We start from the raw sequence: 20,242 nt of genomic DNA, 5'->3' as shown, positions 1-20,242 counted from the left end.
TCCATACTCCGGATGCTAGTGAGATACGGGCCCCCACCCACACTCACTAGTCCCGGGCCTCGCCCCTACTCTACTAATGTTGAGATATGGAACCCCATCCATACTCAAATAGTGATGAGAAACGAGACCTCCCCCACACTCACCTCCTTACCAGGCACATACAAGTATCACAAAGACAAAAAGTATAATCTAACATGCACATACAACTCTTCCTCGGGCTTGCCCCGACATCAGACCTTGGTCTGGAACCTATCGTACTGACACATGCAAGAATCACAAAGACCTCTAGCATACTAACATTCCTCGGGCCTCGCCCGACATCGGATTGTGATCCGGAACATATAACATACAATTCCTAGAGCTAACCCCCGGGTCTCCTACTATACACAAACATAATGGGTCGTCATTGTGGCCTTAGACCCTTGCACATAGTGAGGAGACTCACCTTGAACTACTAAAGACCTGTTGATACCACTCTGGTTGCTATCTGAAAGTTCCCAAACTGCTGATCCGTCGGCTCCCCGAGCTACCAATACAGAAATACCACATAGACTAAATCAATAATCCTTCTTAGGTTAAAATGACCATTCTACCCCCTAGTCCAACTTGGTCCATCTCTAAGGCCTAAGACATAATATAAAAAGGCCAAACACTAGGTAGGCTTCCCAAGCCCACTAGTGGCCCACTAACGGCCCAATTTTCCAAATTGGGCCCAATCCCTCTAAAGGGCCTTACCCTAAGTCAAAAAATCTTCTTGGCCCACATTATCTGACTTCTGATGGCCCACTAAGGCCCAAGGAACCAAAATCCCCTTGCATGGCCCTAATCGAGGCCCAAACCCATATCTGATGAGTACGCTGGGCGTACTCCTATGTACGCTAAGTGTACTAGCCAAGTGGTGTGTACGATGGGCATACCTGCATGTATGCTCAGCGTACTCCCCATGTTATGTCATTTTCTAATTAAATGCTTAATACTCTACTCCAGAAGCTACAAATGCAGATCCAAGTCCTTTTCAACGTCTTAATCCATAAAGTCACTGACTTGGTGACTTTGCATGCCCCAAACAAGTCCAAACTCCAAAAATGATATTCCATTCTCATAGGAATGCTCTTAACTCAAGCATGAACCTAATAAAACATTCAAGATGGCAACTTTCTGACTTAGGGAGTCATTTAGCACTAAGGGTGGCAACCCTTAGCCTAGAAATCAGATTTGGACTATAAAGCTTCATCCTTTGGACCAAAATGACTTCAAAATCAAACTACACTAGATCTAAGAATTCTTATGTAAAGTTATGAACTTTATACCTCCAAAAAGTCCCAATTGATGATGTTATCCTAGATCTATGAGCTCAAACTTCCAAAGTCCTTCCTTGCCAACTTCTTATTTCCTCTTCCAAGCTTAAAACCACCAAAATGGGCTTTTCAAGATCAAAATTACACAAGAATGAAGGGATGAGGCGTTCTAGGGTTTCTCTGAGGTTGGAGAGGCTGATAAGGGGCTAGGGTTTGAGCCATAATGTTCCTTATATAATGGCATGCCCTAAAAACTAGGTTTTGGGTCTTTGAGAGTACATTGGGCGTACTCCTCCCACACCTGCGATCATTTACTCCACTACGTTGGGCGTACTCCCAACTTACGTTGGGCGTACTCCCAGCTTACACTGGGCGTACTCCCAGCTTACACTGGGCTTACCCAGCCGCACATGTGCATGTTTCCCTTGCATGCATGGGACTTTCTTGCCAAACATTTCCATTAGGGACCATTAATGCTAATAACTTCAAAGTGATATAACTCCTTCGTTCTAAGTCCATTTCCAACGAACTTGATATCCATGAAAAGGTGGCGAGTAGCCCTATGCTCCTAGCCACACCCCAAGCCTAAAACCTTTCAGATAAAACCCGAGACCCCATAAAAGACTGAATCGCTTATACCTTGGGCCTCTGAAACCACAACCGAAGTACTTATCAAAACGGGGTGTTACAGCTCCCCCCACTTAAACGAAACTTCGTCCTCGAAGTCTCTCCTTACTAACACCCATCTCCCAACAACTGATTTGAGGAACGCAACTGATGATTCTACGCGTGAAACAATATTCCTAAGACGACTGAAATCCTTACTAACACACATCACTTTCCTTGGCGCTTTCATCAATCAATCCATAACAGTTACAAGGACCACCGAATCTTGAAAATGTTGGATAACTATCCTGCGGAACCCTAACCGCAAATCTTCCACATAACACTCCTGATACGGTCTCGATCATAAACCAAATTAACACTGTACACTTCCAACCTGCAATTAGGGAAATGACCTTTCGCTACCTATTAACAATCCTCGGTAGTCTGGCGAAAATCTAATAACTCTTGCGTCAACTTTTTGCGCCTTAATCGCCTGGGCAAACTCTGCCTGGAATCTAGTCGAAAAGTCATCCCAAGACATAGCATCGACCGCCTCACCACTCAACTTACTACCAACCTTTTACCGCCAATCACAAGCTCTGAACTTCCCAAAACATCAAAGCGCACCTCTAACATGACCGCCATCTCAGTGCAGAAGGCTCCCAACCTCATATCCAAAAATCTCCAAGATGCCCTTTTTGACCGTACCGAAGATCAAAGGAGTCTGGTCCAACATGTTGCTCATATTCTCAGTGGATATAAACTCTCTCATCTACATCCCAAGCTGACTGGCTCCTGAACTCGAGCCTAATCCCCCAACAGCGCCAAAACCGCTGACTGGTCAATCCCAAAGTGCCACCAAGCTCGCAACGTATCATCATCGTCATCAGAATACTCCTCACTCACTATGGATCACACACACTCTACAAGTTCCCTGGTCTCATCTCGTCCCTTCTTGAATCGAGTACGGATCCTCTGCTTTCAGTAGTATGGGCCCATACTACCTTCCACATATATCCGTACTTTCCTTAAGAATTGCATCAACTCCATGAAGTCCCTTCTACTAACACTACTCCCAACAATAATCTCATCCTAGGCCTGCCCTAGGGTATCCGCCAACTCACTCCGTCCTCAGCTGCTGAAGGACTTCCCAGTAATGTCAACTAGTTATCTCATGAATATAGCCACATGCAACAAAGATCAGATAATCCTTCGAGTAAAAGACTCATCCCTAGAACGGCTAGACTCATACAATACTTGCACAATAGGGTCAAATCTATCACTTTGAGATTATCCAACCTGTGCCACATGTGACTTAGCATATTCACTTAATAGTTAGCTCACATTACTAAGAGTCCCACAAAGCACAAAGCAAGCAACATTCGGAAAATGGAAGGTAAACTAACCACATAATCCAATCAAACTGTTCTATCCCCTACTTAGAAAGTTGTACTAGCATGCAATTCAATAAGCTCATACACATATAACAGGCACATAAGGCATCCTTCCTAAATCCTTAGTCCTAATATAGCATGCAGGTCTCATAAGCATAACATAACATAACATAACATAACTTGTATGGGTATTTTGGGGTACTTACTTGAGCTCGACTGATTGCATGCACCACACCCTTTTCTCTTTTTCAAAGTTATTTTGTTTTTTCAGGTTCTTTTCTCTTTTCCAAGTTATTTTCTCTTTTTTTTCAAACTTCTTTTTGTTTTCTCACAGTTCTTTTATAAAAAAGATTTCCTTTTGAATACTTTCATACCGAGTCCTCAGTTTGAGTTCAAACACACCCGAGAGTGTACCTGAATCCCTCAAACCAAGGCTCTGATACCAACTTGTAACATCCCAAAAATCAAGACCGAAAATTTCATTTTCAAATCACTCATCAATCCATAATTATCAATCATAAACATAAGTAGGTATATCAAACCAGAGTATCTTTTCAAAACATATTCATTTTATCAGAGTAAATGTCACACCCCAAAACCAAGAACGGCGGTAACGTTCTCGGGCGGAGGACGTCATGTACAGTATCACAACACAGTAAATGTAAATAAGCAAACAACATCATCCATTGCATTAAATATATAATTTTAATACAAGCGTGTTCTGTACAGTTTTAGACACCAAAAATATAATGTAAATCAAAATAATATGATGAGTCTTGAAGGCGCTCCATCTTCTCAAAAGCTGGCATCGGTACCTGTCTACTGATGACCTGAGAATACAAGTTATTTTGAAAGAGTTTATCAGCATTAAGCTGGTGAGTTCATAAGTATTTTAGTGTCGATGTTTGTTATCAAAACGTTTGAACGTGTCTGAAGTATAAGTTTGAAAATTGTATGTAAGTGTTTGTAAAAGTTTGAATCTCTTAGAAAATCCTATATTTTCTATTAAAGTAGCCTTCTACCAAGGCTTTACTGTTTTGTATGCTCGTTTATTGTAAAAGTGTGTAATTTCCCAAGTGTAACTATCATTTATCAAATATAGTTTGTACATTAATGTTTAAGTGAGGTTATCACTAAAAATATGTAATGGGTAAATCATTGTAGCACTGTAGTTTTGTATTATAGGAACTACTGCTGTACTAACTACCTTAAACCGGATTTATATTAAGGTATAATGTGATAATTGCACCATACTATCGACTGGTAACAACGACATACGAATGGTCGTAATCACGAAATGACGTTTGGCACCCGCAGACCTGCAGGTCCGGCTGTAGCTAGCATCAAGGTGTAGGATAGTCAATCCAGTATAGATCTATATGCAAACTCACGCTCTCCCTCCAAGAGAATTCTGGCTACAACTCGGGCCATGACATTTAAGGCATGCTCCGATCTAGTGGATCACAATTGTTATCGTATTCTTGTATATGTAATGTTTCTCGTTCTAGTATAGTTGTATATGTTCTCCTCCTAGTATAGTTGTATATGTTCTCTTTCTAGTATAGTTGTATGTGTTCTCATAGTAATGTAATGTATAGACTCATGAATGAACTGACTCATTGATCTAACAGTTGTAGTAGTATGATCCTGTGTTACCCCGATGGTAACTTACTAGTAATGTGTATAGTACGCATGAATATGGAAGTACTTTTATGTCTATATATGTATAATTGATATATAACTAATATTTAAACGACCTTCGGATGGTCACCCAAAATCCCACCAGACCACATCCAAATCGAGAAAAAGGAAATAGGGCGGATGGCCTTCCTAAGCCCTTTAAACATTTCTTATATATCTATACATATATGGGCATGCAATTTATAAGAAGTATAAAAAAGTTTAAATAAAAGTATTTGGTAAGTAAAAGAGTTTGTAAAACATTTCAAAGTAAAGCAGTTTGATAAACAGTTTGAACAATGATAAAATCATTGGTTTTCTAGTTATTAATCACATGTGATTAATGCAATCACATGTGATTGGTTTCAATAACTATAAGCATTGAACTTGTATCCCCCCCATAAAGTATTTAAAACATTTAAATTATTGCAAAGGTTAATTTAAAGGGGTATGAACTCACTTGTGGTGAGTGGTTTGGATTGTAGTGTCGGATACCGTGCTAGGTGGCAAACGGAGACTTGTTCACACGCACGAGCCTAGTTATCATATAATGAGCATATATATAACTAATTAGCCAAATAATAACGTAATGAAATAAGTTGGGACACTCAGGAACATGTAAACACTTGGTATAAGTGTTATAGGTCCTAATGGTTGCATCTAAGTTGCTACGGGACAAGGCTAAAGGGGTTTAATGCCTCAAATGACCTTGTATATGAGTTTACCACCCAACAAAACCAACCTTTGGAGTTTATGGTCGTAAACCCTTGAGTTTACGGCCGTGAACTCTTGATTTGGTGGTTTTCGGTGTCTTAAAGTGTTAAATGAATTCTAGAATAAGCCTAACATTGGTGCTTTAATCCTTTAGGTAGTTTAGGGCCTTAGAATGCTCCTTTGAGGAGTTTACGGCCTAAAGACCATATCCCCTAGATTTTATGGCCGTAAACTCCTATGGGGTGGGTGTTTTAATTCTTTTAAGCCTCTTGCACATAAAGGATAAATCCTAGACTTTTGTTTAAGGCTAAAGGGGACTTTAGGCACACTTTGGTGCCTTTACTTGGAGTTTACGGCCCAAGAGTATTTCTTGGCCGTAAACTCCCATTTTGGGATGATTTTTATGTGTTTCACTCCCCATTCAAGCTACAAATAATAGAGGGTTATTGCGTTAAGCCTTAAGGGGTGTTTAGGGCACTTTAAGCCCTTGAAAAAAAGTGTTTACGGTCCAAGAATCTCTTGGGCCGTAAACTCCTAAAAATAGATGTTCTTGATTGTGTTCTAGCTTTAAAAGATCATACATATTGTCCTTAATTAGCTACCTAACAAGGAAATGGGACTAGGTGGCTCTTAGGCTTCGTTTTGGAGTTTACTCCCCAAGAACGTTCTTGGGCGGTAAACTCCCGGATCTTACAAATTTGACATGTAAACTATGTTATTAAGCATATAACATGCATTAAAACACAACTAGGAAAGTAGACTCACGATTTGGGATGAAAACCCGAAGATCCGTGAGAGAGAAATTGGCTTTTCTCTAGTTGGAAATGTGAATAATGAAATATTTAGTTCAGAAATCTATTTATAGTCCTGAAATATTTTGGCAAAAAATATTTTATTCTGGAATTGGACTCTAACATGATGAAGTGTTGAAATGCTCAAGTTTCACAAACTCATGAGCATCCACTCTCCTGATATCTCCTTAAATGTAAACCCTAATGTACACAAACTTATTCGGAAAAGTCTGAAGTTCATTGAAACTGGACTAGCTTCTATTGAATAGTTAAGGTTCGTACAAAATGGAAATTTTGGGTTGTCACATCATCCCCCCGTTAGAAGGAATTTCATCCCGAAATTAGAATTTAAGCAAACAAGAAGTTACAAATAATTAAGCGAAAAGATGAGGGTATTTCAGTTTCATCTAATCCTCGCGTTCCCAAGTGAATTCCGGTCCTCGCTTGGCGTTCCAGCGAACCTTCACGATAAGGATACGACTTTGCTTTGTTTGCTTGACCTCACGCTCCATGATCTCTACAGGTTCTTCCATGAATTTGAGGCTCTCGTTGATCTCGATCTCGTCGAGTGGGATTACAAGAGTCTCGTCGGATAGACACTTTTTCAAGTTAGATACGTGGAATGTAGAATGTACGTTTCGAAGCGCGTCAGGTAGGTCGAGTTTGTAAGCTACGGGGCCGACTCTTGCAAGAATCTCGAAAGGCCCTATGTACCTCGGATTAAGCTTCCCACGTTTTCCGAAGCGTATCAAACCCTTCCAGGGTGAGACTTTAAGAAGGACTCGGTCTCCCACCTGAAATTCCAAAGGTTTTCTTCGTTTATCAGTGTAGCTCTTCTGTCGGTCTCTAGAGGCTTTTAATCGTTCACGGATCTGAATGATTTTCTCTGTCGTTTCCCGAATGATCTCCGGACCTGTGAGAGTACTGTCGGAAGCTTGCCCCCTGGCTAATTGGGTATCACCCACCTCAGCCCAACACAGAGGAGATCTGCAGTTTCGGCCGTAGAGAGCTTCAAATGGAGCAGCCTTGATGCTCGTGTGATAACTGTTATTATAGGAAAACTCGACAAGGGGTAAATGAGTATCCCAAGCCTTCCCAAAGTCAATCATGTAGGCACGCAACATATCTTCCAGTGTTTGAATGGTCCTCTCACTCTGTCCGTCGGTCTGTGGATGGTAGGCTGTGCTCATGTCCAGCCTTGTTTCTAAGGAATGTTGTAGTGATTGCCAGAATCTTGAGGTGAACCTACTATCTCTATCGAAGATAATGGACATAGGTACACCATGTAGCCGTACGATTTCCCTAATGTATATTCTCGTAAGTGTCTCCATCTTGTCAGTTTCTTTGATAGGCAGGAAGTGTGCAGACTTGGTCAATCTATTGACGATGACCCATATGGTATCAAGTCCACCCGTTGTCTTGGGCAACTTGGTTATGAAATCCATAGGGATCCGCTCCCACTTCCATTCTGGAATCTCTGGTTGTTGCAATAAACCAGAGGGCTTCTGGTACTCGACCTTCACCTTTGCGCAAGTAAGGCATTTACTTACGAAGGTAGCAATCTCTGCTTTCATATTAGGCTACCAGTATAGCTTTTTAAGATCCAGATACATCTTATCTGAACCTGGATGGACGGAATATCGAATGTTGTGCGCCTCGGTCATGACCAAATCTCGGAAACCACCGTGTTTCGGTGTCCAGATTCGGTTCATGAAATATAAGGCTCCGTCACCCTTGGCTTCTAAATTCTTGTCCATTCCTCTAAGGGATTCACTCGTCACATTTTCAGGTTTCATGGCTTCAAGTTGGGCCGCCTGAATTTGTCTAGACAAGTGCGAATGGATGGTTATTGACAATGACTTGACTTTACGACCAGAATATTCCTTCCGACTTAGGGCGTCTGCTACTACGTTGGCTTTACCCGGATGATAACGAATATCGCATTCGTAGTCACTAAGTAGCTCGACCCACCGTCGTTGTCTCATGTTGAGCTCCTTCTGATCGAAAATGTGTTGTAAACTCTTGTGGTCGGTAAAGATAGTGCTTTTCGTTCCGTACAAGTAATGTCTCCAGATCTTCAGAGCAAACACCACTGCTCCCAGTTCAAGATCGTGTGTCGTGTAGTTAACCTCGTGTGTCTTCAACTGTCTCGAGGCGTAGGCGATGACCTTACCTCGTTGCATCAGAACACACCCGAGCCCTTGATTCGATGCATCGCAATAGACTACGAAGTCTTCTATTCCTTCGGGAAGGGATAGTATTGGCGCGGTGCACAAGGCTCGTTTGAGCGTTTGGAAAGCTCTTTCTTGTTTCTCTTCCCAGTAAAAGGCCACGCCTTTCTGGGTCAGGGTTGTAAGAGGTTTTGCTATTTGGGAGAAGTTCTGTATGAATCTGCGGTAGTATCCAGCGAGACCTAGAAATTGACGAATTTCTGTAGGCGTCTTCGGTGCTGACCAGTTCTCAATGGCTTTAATTTTGGACGGGTCCACGTGGATCCCCTCTTCTCTTACCACGTGTCCTAAGAATTCGACTCTTCGGATCTAAAATTCACATTTCGAGAACTTCACATAAAGTTTCTCCTTTTCGTAATGTCCCTAGGACCTGTCGCAGGTGATCTCCATGCTCTTCCTTACTTCGGGAGTAGATCAGGATGTTGTCAATGAAAACGATGACGAACTGATCCAAGTAAGGTCGGCATACTCTATTCATCAGATCCATGAAAACTGCAGGCACATTGGTCAATCCGAATGGCATCACCACGAACTCGTAATGCCCGTAACGAGTTTGGAAGGCTGTCTTCGGCACATCCTCCTCTAGTACTCGTAACTGGTGATATCCGGATCTCAGATCAATTTTGGAAAAATAATTTGCCCCTTGTAGTTGGTCAAATAGATCGTCTATGCGAGGCAGAGGGTAACGATTCTTGACCGTCAGTTTGTTGAGTTCTCTATAGTCAATACACATACGGAATGATCCGTCTTTCTTCTTAACGAACAAAACCGGTGCTCCCCAAGGTGAGAAACTCGGCCTTATAAAGCCCTTGCTGAGCAGTTCGTTAAGTTGACCAGAGAGTTCCTGCATCTCAGCTGGTGCTAAGCGGTAGGGCGACTTGGCTACTGGGGTAGCTCCTGGGACTAAGTCGATTCTGAACTCGACCTGTCGTTGCGGAGGTAACCCAGGTAGTTCTTCTGGGAAAATGTTGGGGAAGTCGCTCACTACTGGGATGTTCTTTAGTTCTTTCGTCTCGAGGCTCGTGTCGACAATGTGAGCAAGGAATGCATGGTATTCTTTACGCAAATATTTCTGTGCTTGAATACTTGATATAATACGAAGATTCGCACCAGGTTTGTCGCCGTAGACTATAAGAGTTTCGTTAGATGGAAGGTTTAGACGGACTGCTTTCTCGAAGCACATGATGTCGGCGCGATGAAGACTTAACCAATCCATGCCAATGATAACGTCGAAGCTTTTAATTGAGACCGGCATGAGGTCGATTGGGAATGAATGGTTATCTAGAGTTAGGGTACAACCTAAGTATATGCTATTCGTACTTTCAGTTTTTCCATTAGCCATTTCTACTGTGAATAGTTCTTTGAGTGCGTGTGGTGGTTGTTTAAGAATGCGAGCAAATTTATGGTTTACGAAGCTTCGCTCCGCTCCACTATCGAACATAATGCATGCATAGGAGTTATCGAGGAGGAACGTACCAGTCACCACTTTCGGGTCAGCAACTGCTTCCCCGTGGCCTATAGCTAGTACCCTTCCTGCTCCACCAGCATTCTTTGCTTTGGGGCAGTCCCTCTTATAGTGGCCTGCTTTGCCATATCCATAGCAGGTTGGGCTCGTGCCAGAGCCAGGGACTTGGTTGATCGGTTGTGCCGGGAACTTACAGAAACGGACAGTGTGTCCTTTCCTGTTGCAGTTAGAGCACTGCATTTCACGGCAGGGGCCGTTGTGATGGTAGTTGCATTTGTTGCACTTGGGAAAACTTCCAGCATACTGACCCACCGGAGCAGTAGTAGTAGCAGCAGCAGGGGTTATTGCGGCATGCATTGCCACAATTTGCTGCTTCTTGGCAGCCCGTTGCTTCTTCTTTTCATCCCATAATTTCCGCTTAGTGTCAGCGGGTTTGGAGGGTTCCGGGATGGCTAGGGTGGTTGTGGTGGCAGGGGTTTTGACTCCATGGTCAATGAGTCGTTGTGCCAATCGCTTGGCACTGTCGAAGGTAGCGGGGTTTGATGCTAGAACATTCCCCTGATACGGAGGCACTAGCCCCCATATGTACCTTTCGATCTTTTTCCCTTTAGTGGGAACCATATTGGGGCAGAGGGCCACCAGCTCGCTGAAACGGGCAGTATAAGCGACCACGTTGGTGCCCTTCATAGTCAGGTTCCAAAGTTCCTGCTCCAATTTCTGGACTTCGCCCCTCGGGCAGTATTCCTCAATCATGAGGTCTTTCATTGTTTCCCAGCCTATGTCGTTGGCTACGACGAGGGTTAGTGCCTTAACATGGCCGTTCCACCATGTCAGGGCCTTTCCTTCAAAGGTGCATGCGGCATACTTGACTTTACTCGCCGTAGGGCATGAACAGATTTCGAAGACTGATTCAGTCTTCTCGAACCATTGCGAGAGGGTAATGACTCCGCCGGTGCCATAGAAAGGCTTCGGCTTGCAATTGGTGAAATCCTTGTAGGAGCACTCTCTCGAGCGCACAGGGGTTTCCACTGGGGTTGATTCCACATGGGTTCCACCTCTGCTGGCATCAGTTGAGTGATACTGAGCCATGGCAGTCGCCACTGCTGCAGCTACGGCAGCATTCAGGGCTGCAGTATCGATGACCGGAGGCGGAGGAGGCGGTGGAGGTGCAGGGTTATTCCTGGGAGATTTGAGAGGAGGCATCTTTCAGCTATAAGTTTATAAAGATAAGAAAGATGGTAAGAATCAATTTGTAAGCAACGTGAAAGTGACACATGGACTAACTAACCATAGCCCAACAGTTGAATGAGTGTTTGAGATCGCAACAAAGAATATTAGTAGGAAATACAAATGTACAGATTTTTCCCACAGATTCGATAGATTTCAATAATACTGGTATTACTGATGTCATAAGTTCAAGGAAAATCGACCTAACAGTAGGTCTTACATCATACCATACAGATAAGTTAACAGTTCTTAGATCCCTAATTAGAGTACTGAAAGTTAGGAATATTTTACAGACAAGTGCTACTTAGAGCACAGATGTTAAAGGCTATTCCTTAACCAAAAGACAGAGATGTACTAGACATCATCTAATGGCGATGGGAATTCCTCGGGCGAGCCCTGAGGTCGGACACTTGACGAAACACCTCTTGAAGGTGTCGCTCCTGAGCCCTCTGACGGGCTCGAAGTTCCAAGACTTCAGCTCGTGAGGCAGCCAGCTGTTGCTGCAGGGTTTCATTGGTTCTCCGGGTCCGTTCCATGTCTTCTTCAAGACGGCGGATGCGGACTGTGTTGACACCAGAGTTGGCATCAATCTCCATGACCCGGTCGATGGCTGCTCGACCTTGCTCAACATTACGAGCTATTCTGCGGATAATGACGGGCAGAGCTCGGTCAGTAGAGCCACCTTCACTGACGTTGTAAAAGCTTCAGTCCCCAAAGTATGGTAAGGGTTGACCCTGTTCATCACTCCAGCGATTCAAGTTGATTGCCCACAAGGGAGTAGGACCTGGAAAAGCTGGTCGGGGGTTGTTGTTCGGGGCTTGACCTACTAGCGGTAGGTTGTTGACTTCAGGCTCGGAGTCGGATCCATCAGAAAAGCCTTCTGCGAGGTGATCATCCAAAGGGATTGGATGCTCATCTTCGGGCTCTTCTTCGATCCACCCGACATTGCCTTCATTTGGAAAGTACGGGTCGCCGTGATGGAATCCAGCCATTTAAATCTACGTGAGAAGAGAGGTATAAGAATATAGTATACATGTAACTCGTAGTGCAAAATACACCTATAGTATTTCAAGTTTAAGTTCTACTGATCTTCTTGTGGTATTGTTGATAAGTTTTTAGACTTGTTAACACATCACAACCATTCTTGGGCATATGCTAATCACTCCTAGGACCAGCATAGTTGATCAGGCTATGCCATTCCCAGGACTGACCATACATCCCCGAGCTCACTTGTGATATTTAACAATCGTAATACTTTTGTTCTTGTCGTTGTGACACTGATTTTAGTAGGAATGCAGACTAGTATACTTAATTAAATATTTTAATATTTAAAGTATAGACTCCTGGTCAGAGTGATTTTAATCCCTATTGGGTTTATAGTTTAGTATATCTTTTATGGGTTGATATACTTGATTCACTATAAACAATGCTCTGGTACCAATCTGTCACACCCCAAAACCAAGAATGGTGGAAACGTTCTGCGGCGGAGGACGTCATGTACAGTATCACAACACAGTAAATGTAAATAAGCAAACAACATCATCCATTGCATTAAATATATAATTTTAATACAAGCGTGTTCTGTACAGTTTTAGACACCAAAAATATAATGTAAATCAAAATAATATGATGAGTCTTGAAGGCGCTCCATCTTCTCAAAAGCTGGCATCGGTACCTGTCTACTGATGACCTGAGAATACAAGTTATTTTGAAAGAGTTTATCAGCATTAAGCTGGTGAGTTCATAAGTATTTTAGTGTCGATGTTTGTTATCAAAACGTTTGAACGTGTCTGAAGTATACGTTTGAAAAATGTATGTAAGTGTTTGTAAAAGTTTGAATCTCTCAGAAAATCCTATATTTTCTATTAAAGTAGCCTTCTACCAAGGCTTTACTGTTTTGTACGCTCGTTTATTGTAAAAGTGTGTAATTTCCCAAGTGTAACTATCATTTATCAAATATAGTTTGTACATTAATGTTTAAGTGAGGTTATCACTAAAAATATGTAATGGGTAAATCATTATAGCATTGTAGTTTTGTATTATAGGAACTACTGCTGTACTAACTACCTTAAACCGGATTTATATTAAGGTATAATGTGATAATTGCACCATACTATCGACTGGTAACAACGACATACGAATGGTCGTAATAACGAAATGACGTTTGGCACCCGCAGACCTGCAGGTCCGGCTGTAGCTAGCAGCAAGGTGTAGGATAGTCAATCCGGTATAGATCTATACAACTCGGGCCATGACATTTAAGGCATGCTCCGATCCAGTGGATCACAATTGTTATCGTATTCTTGTATATGTAATGTTTCTGATTCTAGTATAGTTGTATATGTTCTCCTCCTAGTATAGTTGTATATGTTCTCTTTCTAGTATAGTTGTATATGTTCTCATAGTAATGTAATGTATAGACTCATGAATTAACTGACTCATTGATCTAACAGTTGTAGTAGTATGATCCTGTGTTACCCCGATGGTAACTTACTAGTAATGTGTATAGTACGCATGCATATGGAAGTACTTTTATGTCTATATATGTATAATTGATATATAACTAATATTAAAACTACCTTCGGATGGTCACCCGAAATCCCACGAGACCACATCCAAATCGAGAAAAAGGAAATAGGGCGGATGGCCTTCCTAAGCCCTTTAAACATTTCTTATATATCAAAGTAAAGCAGTTTGATAAACAGTTTGAACAGTGATAAAATCATTGGTTTTCTAGTTATTAATCACATGTGATTAATGCAATCACATGTGATTGGTTTCAATAACTATAAGCATTGAACTTGTATCCCCCCCATAAAGTATTTAAAACATTTAAATTATTGCAAAGGTTAATTTAAAGGGGTATGAACTCACTTGTGGTGAGTGGTTTGGATTGTAGTGTCGGATACCGTGCTAGGTGGCAAACGGAGACTTGTTCACACGCACGAGCCTAGTTATCATATAATGAGCATATATATAACTAATTAGCCAAATAATAACGTAATGAAATAAGTTGGGACACTCAGGAACATGTAAACACTTGGTATAAGTGTTATAGGTCCTAATGGTTGCATCTAAGTTGCTACGGGACAAGGCTAAAGGGGTTTAATGCCTCAAATGACCTTGTATATGAGTTTACCACCCAACAAACCCAACCTTTGGAGTTTATGGTCGTAAACCCTTGAGTTTACGGCCGTGAACTCTTGATTTGGTGGTTTTCGGTGTCTTAAAGTGTTAAATGAATTCTAGAATAAGCCTAACATTGGTGCTTTAATCCTTTAGGTAGTTTAGGGCCTTAGAATGCTCCTTTGAGGAGTTTACGGCCTAAAGACCATATCCCCTAGATTTTATGGCCGTAAACTCCTATGGGGTGGGTGTTTTAATTCTTTTAAGCCTCTTGCACATAAAGGATAAATCCTAGACTTTTGTTTAAGGCTAAAGGGGACTTTAGGCACACTTTGGTGCCTTTACTTGGAGTTTACGGCCCAAGAGTATTTCTTGGCCGTAAACTCCCATTTTGGGATGATTTTTATGTGTTTCACTCCCCATTCAAGCTACAAATAATAGAGGGTTATTGCCTTAAGCCTTAAGGGGTGTTTAGGGCACTTTAAGCCCTTGAAAAAAAGTGTTTACGGTCCAAGAATCTCTTGGGCCGTAAACTCCTAAAAATAGATGTTCTTGATTGTGTTCTAGCTTTAAAAGATCATACATATTGTCCTTAATTAGCTACCTAACAAGGAAATGGGACTAGGTGGCTCTTAGGCTTCGTTTTGGAGTTTACTCCCCAAGAACGTTCTTGGGCGGTAAACTCCTGGATCTTACAAATTTGACATGTAAACTATGTTATTAAGCATATAACATGCATTAAAACACAACTAGGAAAGTAGACTCACAATTTGGGATGAAAACCCGAAGATCCGTGAGAGAGAAATTGGCTTTTCTCTAGTTGGAAATGTGAATAATGAAATATTTAGTTCAGAAATCTATTTATAGTCCTGAAATATTTTGGCAGAAAATATTTTATTCTGGAATTGGACTCTAACATGATGAAGTGTTGAAATGCTCAAGTTTCACAAACTCATGAGCATCCACTCTCCTGATATCTCCTTAAATGTAAACCCTAATGTACACAAACTTATTCGGAAAAGTCTGAAGTTCATTGAAACTGGACTAGCTTCTATTGAATAGTTAAGGTTCATACAAAATGGAAATTTCGGGTTGTCACAGTAAAAATCCCAGGCTAAGACTTCTTAGTGTGTGCGATGCAGTCAACCCGTGCTCTTCCCTCCGCTATCGGAAGTACCTGAAATCAAAACTGAAAACTGTAAGCACGAAGCTTAGTGAGTTCCCCAATCTACCACATACCATACATATAACCACAAACTGGGCCCCCACCCGCTGCATCAGGACTTGCCCGGCACCAGGCCCCGCCTGGCATCGAGCCCTGCTCGGTATACAGATCTATTTCTCTTAAGTCCCGCCTGTCTCTGGGCCTCGCCTACTATACACAGACAAACATATAACATACTAGCGCACAAAGAAACATACTCTACTATACTTCTGTCTAATGCCTCGCCCCTGGTCTACTATTGATGAGCTATGAAACCCCGTCCACACTCTGGATGCCAGTGAGATACGGGCCCCCGCCCACACTCACTACTCCCGGGCCTCGCCCCTACTATGCTAATATTGACATATGGAACCCTATCCATACTCAGCTAGTGATGAGATACGGGACCTCGCCCACACTCACCTCCCTACCAGGCACATACAAGTATCACAAAGACAACAAGTATAATCTAACATGTACATACAACTCTTCGTCCGGCTTGCCCTGGCATCGGAACTTGGTCTACCTATCGTACCGACACATGCAAGAATCACAAAGACCTTTAGCATACTAACATTCGTCGGGCCTCGCTCGACATCAGATCGTGATCTGGAACATATAACATACAGTGCCCAGGGCTAACCCCCGGGTCTTCCTACTATACACAAACATAATGGGTTGACATTATGGCCTTAGACCCCTGCACACTGTGAGGAGACTCACCTTGCACTGCGGAAGACATGCTGATACCCCTCTGGCTGCTATCTGAAAGTCCGTGAACTGCTGATCTGTCGGCTCCCCGAGCTACCAATACCAAAATATCACATAGACTGAATCAATAATCCTTCTTAGGGTACAATGACCATTCTACCCCTAGTCCAACTTGGTCCATCTCTAAGGCCCAAGACATAATATAAAAAGGCCCAACACTAGGTAAGCTTCCCAAGCCCACTAGTGGCCCACTAATGGCCCAATTTGCCAAATTGGGCCCAATCCTTCTAATGGGACTTACCCTAAGCCAAAACATCTTCTTGGCCCACATTATCTGACTTCTGATGGCCCACTAAGGCCCAAAGAACCAAAATCCCTTTGCATGGCCCAAACCGAGGCCTAAACCCATCTCTGATGAGTACGTTGGGCGTACTCCTATGTACGCTAAGCGTACTAGCCAAATGGTGTGTACGCTGTACCTGCATGTATGCTCAGCGTACTCCCCATGTTATGTCATTTTCCAATTAAATGCTTAATACTCTACTCCAGAAGCTACAAATGCAGATCCAAGTCATTTTCATCGTCTTAATCATAAAGTCACTGACTTGGTGACTTTACATGCCCCAAACAAGTCCAAACTCCAAAAATGATATTCCATTCTAATAGGAATGCTCTTAACTCAAGCATGAACCCAATAAGACATTCAAGACGACAACTTTCTGACCTAGGGAGTCATTTAGCACTATGGGTGGCAACCCTAAGCCTAGAAATCAGATTTGGACTATAAAGCTTTATCTTTTGGACTAAAATGACTTCAAAACTAAACTACACTAGATCTAAGCATTCTTATCTAAAGTTATAAACTTTATACCTCCAAAAAGTCCCAAATGATGATGCTAACCCAGATCTATGAGCTCAAGCTTCCAAAGTCCTTCCTTGCCAACTTCTTCTTTCCTCTTCCAAGCTTAAAACCACCAAAATGGGCTTTTCAAGATCAAGATTACACAAGAATGAAGGGATGAGGCGTTCTAGGGTTTCTCTGAGGTTGGGGAGGCTGATAAGGGGCTAGGGTTTGAGCCATAATGTTCCTTATATAGTGGCATGCCCTAAAAATTAGGGTTTTGGCTCTCTGAGAGTACGTTGGGCGTACTTATCATACGTTGGGTGTACTCCTCCCACACTCACGATCATTTACTCCACTATGTTGGGCGTACTCCAAGCTTACGATGGGCGTACTCATCCGGATACGTGCATGTTTCCCTTGCATGCATGGGACTTTCTTGCCAAACATTTCCATTAGGGAACATTAATGCTAATAACTTCAAAGTGCGATAACTCCTTCGTCTAAGTCCGTTTCTGATGAACTTGATATCGATGAAAAGGTGGCGAGTAGCCCTATGCTCCTAGCCACACCCAAGCCCAAAACCTTCCGGATAAAACCCAAGACCCCATAAAAGACCGAATTGCTTTTACCTTGGTCCTCCAAAACCACAACCGAAGTACTTATCAAAACGGGGTGTTACAAGATCAAATCATCATATTCGGTTTGCTTATTCGAATCCTGTCAATTGGTAATAAATTTATTTGTTTAATTTTAGTTATGCGTAGCTAAACTCGTTTACTTTCGTTTTGCTATATGAAACCTTGAATCTATGGCTTAGTTTATTAATTTATGGATTTTATAAGTTGGTTTTGTGTTTGTGTTTGATTTTCATTACCTAGCATGTTAAGGTTTGTGACTTTGTTGCTTAAATTCAAGTTAATTGTAGCTTAATGACCATTAAATTAAATTAACTTGTTTACCTAGTTATTTAGTGACTATTAAATTGCTAGAGCTTGGAGTAACCACATCTAGATCAAGTAATAAAAGTAACAAACTTAGCTGTGTTGGAGAACATAATTATGACCATAATTGTGTTTACTTAATTGCCTAGATAAATCTTACATAGCTCAATTACAATTAATAACTAGTTCTGTGTTTGCTAGTGTATGACCAGACATAGTAGCACATGAATTGGTGAAAATATTAGTTTATTGGACAAAAATTGGTAACTACATATAAGCTGGTAACCAACTTTATTAATCCATAAATAGTAACTAACCATAGAAAAAAAGGAGGATTCGAAACTAAACGAAAGTGTTTTTAATATCTTGATTACAATCGTTTTTAGTTGAGTGTTTAAGTTAGTCTGAGCTTGAAAAATCAGATAAAACCCCTTTTTAATTATTGCTTACTTTTAGATTAATTTTTAGTAGTTATTTTAATATATTGAATATGTTCCTTGTGTTCGATACACAACTTAATTTACTATACTATAAACTGACTAGGTAAACTGTCTATAGATGCATTAGTAGGTAAGTAGTTAAGTTATAAATTTAAAGCTAGATAGGTATATTTCTGTACACATCAAGTTTTTGGCGCCGTTTCTAGGGAAGGACTATTTTAGTTTTTTTAATTTAATTGTTTTCAGTTAATGGATAACCTTTCTGTGGGGTAAAACCTGCAAAAATTTAATTTTTTGCATTAGTTAAATTTTTTCTGAAATACTGAACTCACGACGTGAGCTCTTAAAGCTCACAACGTGAGATCTGATATTTCAGGTTTTATTTCGTTTTTTCTTTCTGTTTAGTTTATTTGCTATACCACGAGGTGGAACTTAGTACAACGTAGTGGTAATCGTTCAATAGGATTTTTTATTTAGTTTTAGTTCGTTTTTATGTTTTTCTTTTTGTTTTCAGTAGTACATGATGCACGAATCAAACACACCATTGAAACCACCACTTGAAGATCCAGATTCAGCCTTTCATAAAAAGAAGGACAAGAATGTAGGAGGATCAACCCACATCCCAAAAAAGAAAGTATATTCAGGAGCTTTGAGATAACTCCTAATAAAAAGGAAGCTGGATACGATCCCGAAACAGAAGCATACAAAAGTAGTGAACCCGAAAGCGAGCTAGAAACCAACATGGCAGACATTGCTGACATAATGATGGAGGCATACAAGAAAAGAATACAAGAGGACACTGGTCCAGGACTTGTGCAACTCGAAATTCTCGCTACTGTGACCTTCGAGCTTAAGGGACACATCCTTTATGCGCTAAAGAACATTCCATTTTCCGGAAAAGATCATGAAGATGGATACAAGCACCTTGATGAAGTCAATGACATTGATGGTATTTCAATATTCCGAATGTACCACGAGAGACTGTCTTGTAAAGAATGTTTTCGGTTACCTTCAAGGGAGTAGCAAAAGATTGGCTGAAGGCACTTTCCCCAGGAACACTCACCAATTGGGCACAAATGCGTGAAGAGTTTCTCCAAGACATTTTTCCCACCATCCAAGGTTGCGAAACTTAAAAAGGCCACAACTAATTTTGAGCAACAGGTGGGGGAGTTTGTATACGAGGCATGTGAGCGATATAAAAGGTTAATAAGAAATTGTCCCCAAAATGATCTAAACGAGCAATAAGAAGTCTTGATCTTCTATGATAGGGTGAACATCATGACAAGGCAACTCCTTGATTCTCAAGGACCTTTAACAAAGAATAATCTCGGTGAAATTAAAGAACTAGTTGAAGAATTTTCAAAGAATTCACGGGAATATCACAACCCTCGTAATGATGGAGCTAGGGGGATCGGAAATGGTGATTCGGAAGATATGGCGGCGGTTTTGGAAATGTTAAGTAGCATGTATAGAAGAATGTCTAAAATGGACCAATCCATACACGCAATACGTACGGGCTGTGAAAACTGCAACGAGCCAGATTTGACAAAAGATTTCCACCTAGACGAAA

At 41.4% G+C, this 20,242-nt stretch overlaps 1 non-coding gene across 1 annotated transcript; it reads right to left on the bottom strand.

The window, feature by feature from the left end:
• Positions 1-19,797: 19,797 nt before the first annotated feature.
• LOC145065221 (small nucleolar RNA R71) lies at positions 19,798-19,904 on the bottom strand. The gene has a single exon (XR_013688366.1). It is a non-coding gene; the product is annotated as a small nucleolar RNA R71 (small nucleolar RNA).
• Between the last annotated feature and the right edge of the window lie 338 nt (positions 19,905-20,242).

Source organism: Lactuca serriola, chromosome 7 (assembly GCF_051521515.1).
Source record: "Lactuca serriola cultivar US96UC23 chromosome 7, Lser_US96UC23_V15, whole genome shotgun sequence".
In the NCBI taxonomy this organism is placed as follows: Eukaryota; Viridiplantae; Streptophyta; class Magnoliopsida; order Asterales; family Asteraceae; genus Lactuca; species Lactuca serriola.
Note: the sequence above shows the minus strand (reverse complement) of the source record. Positions and strands in the feature narration are given on the sequence as shown.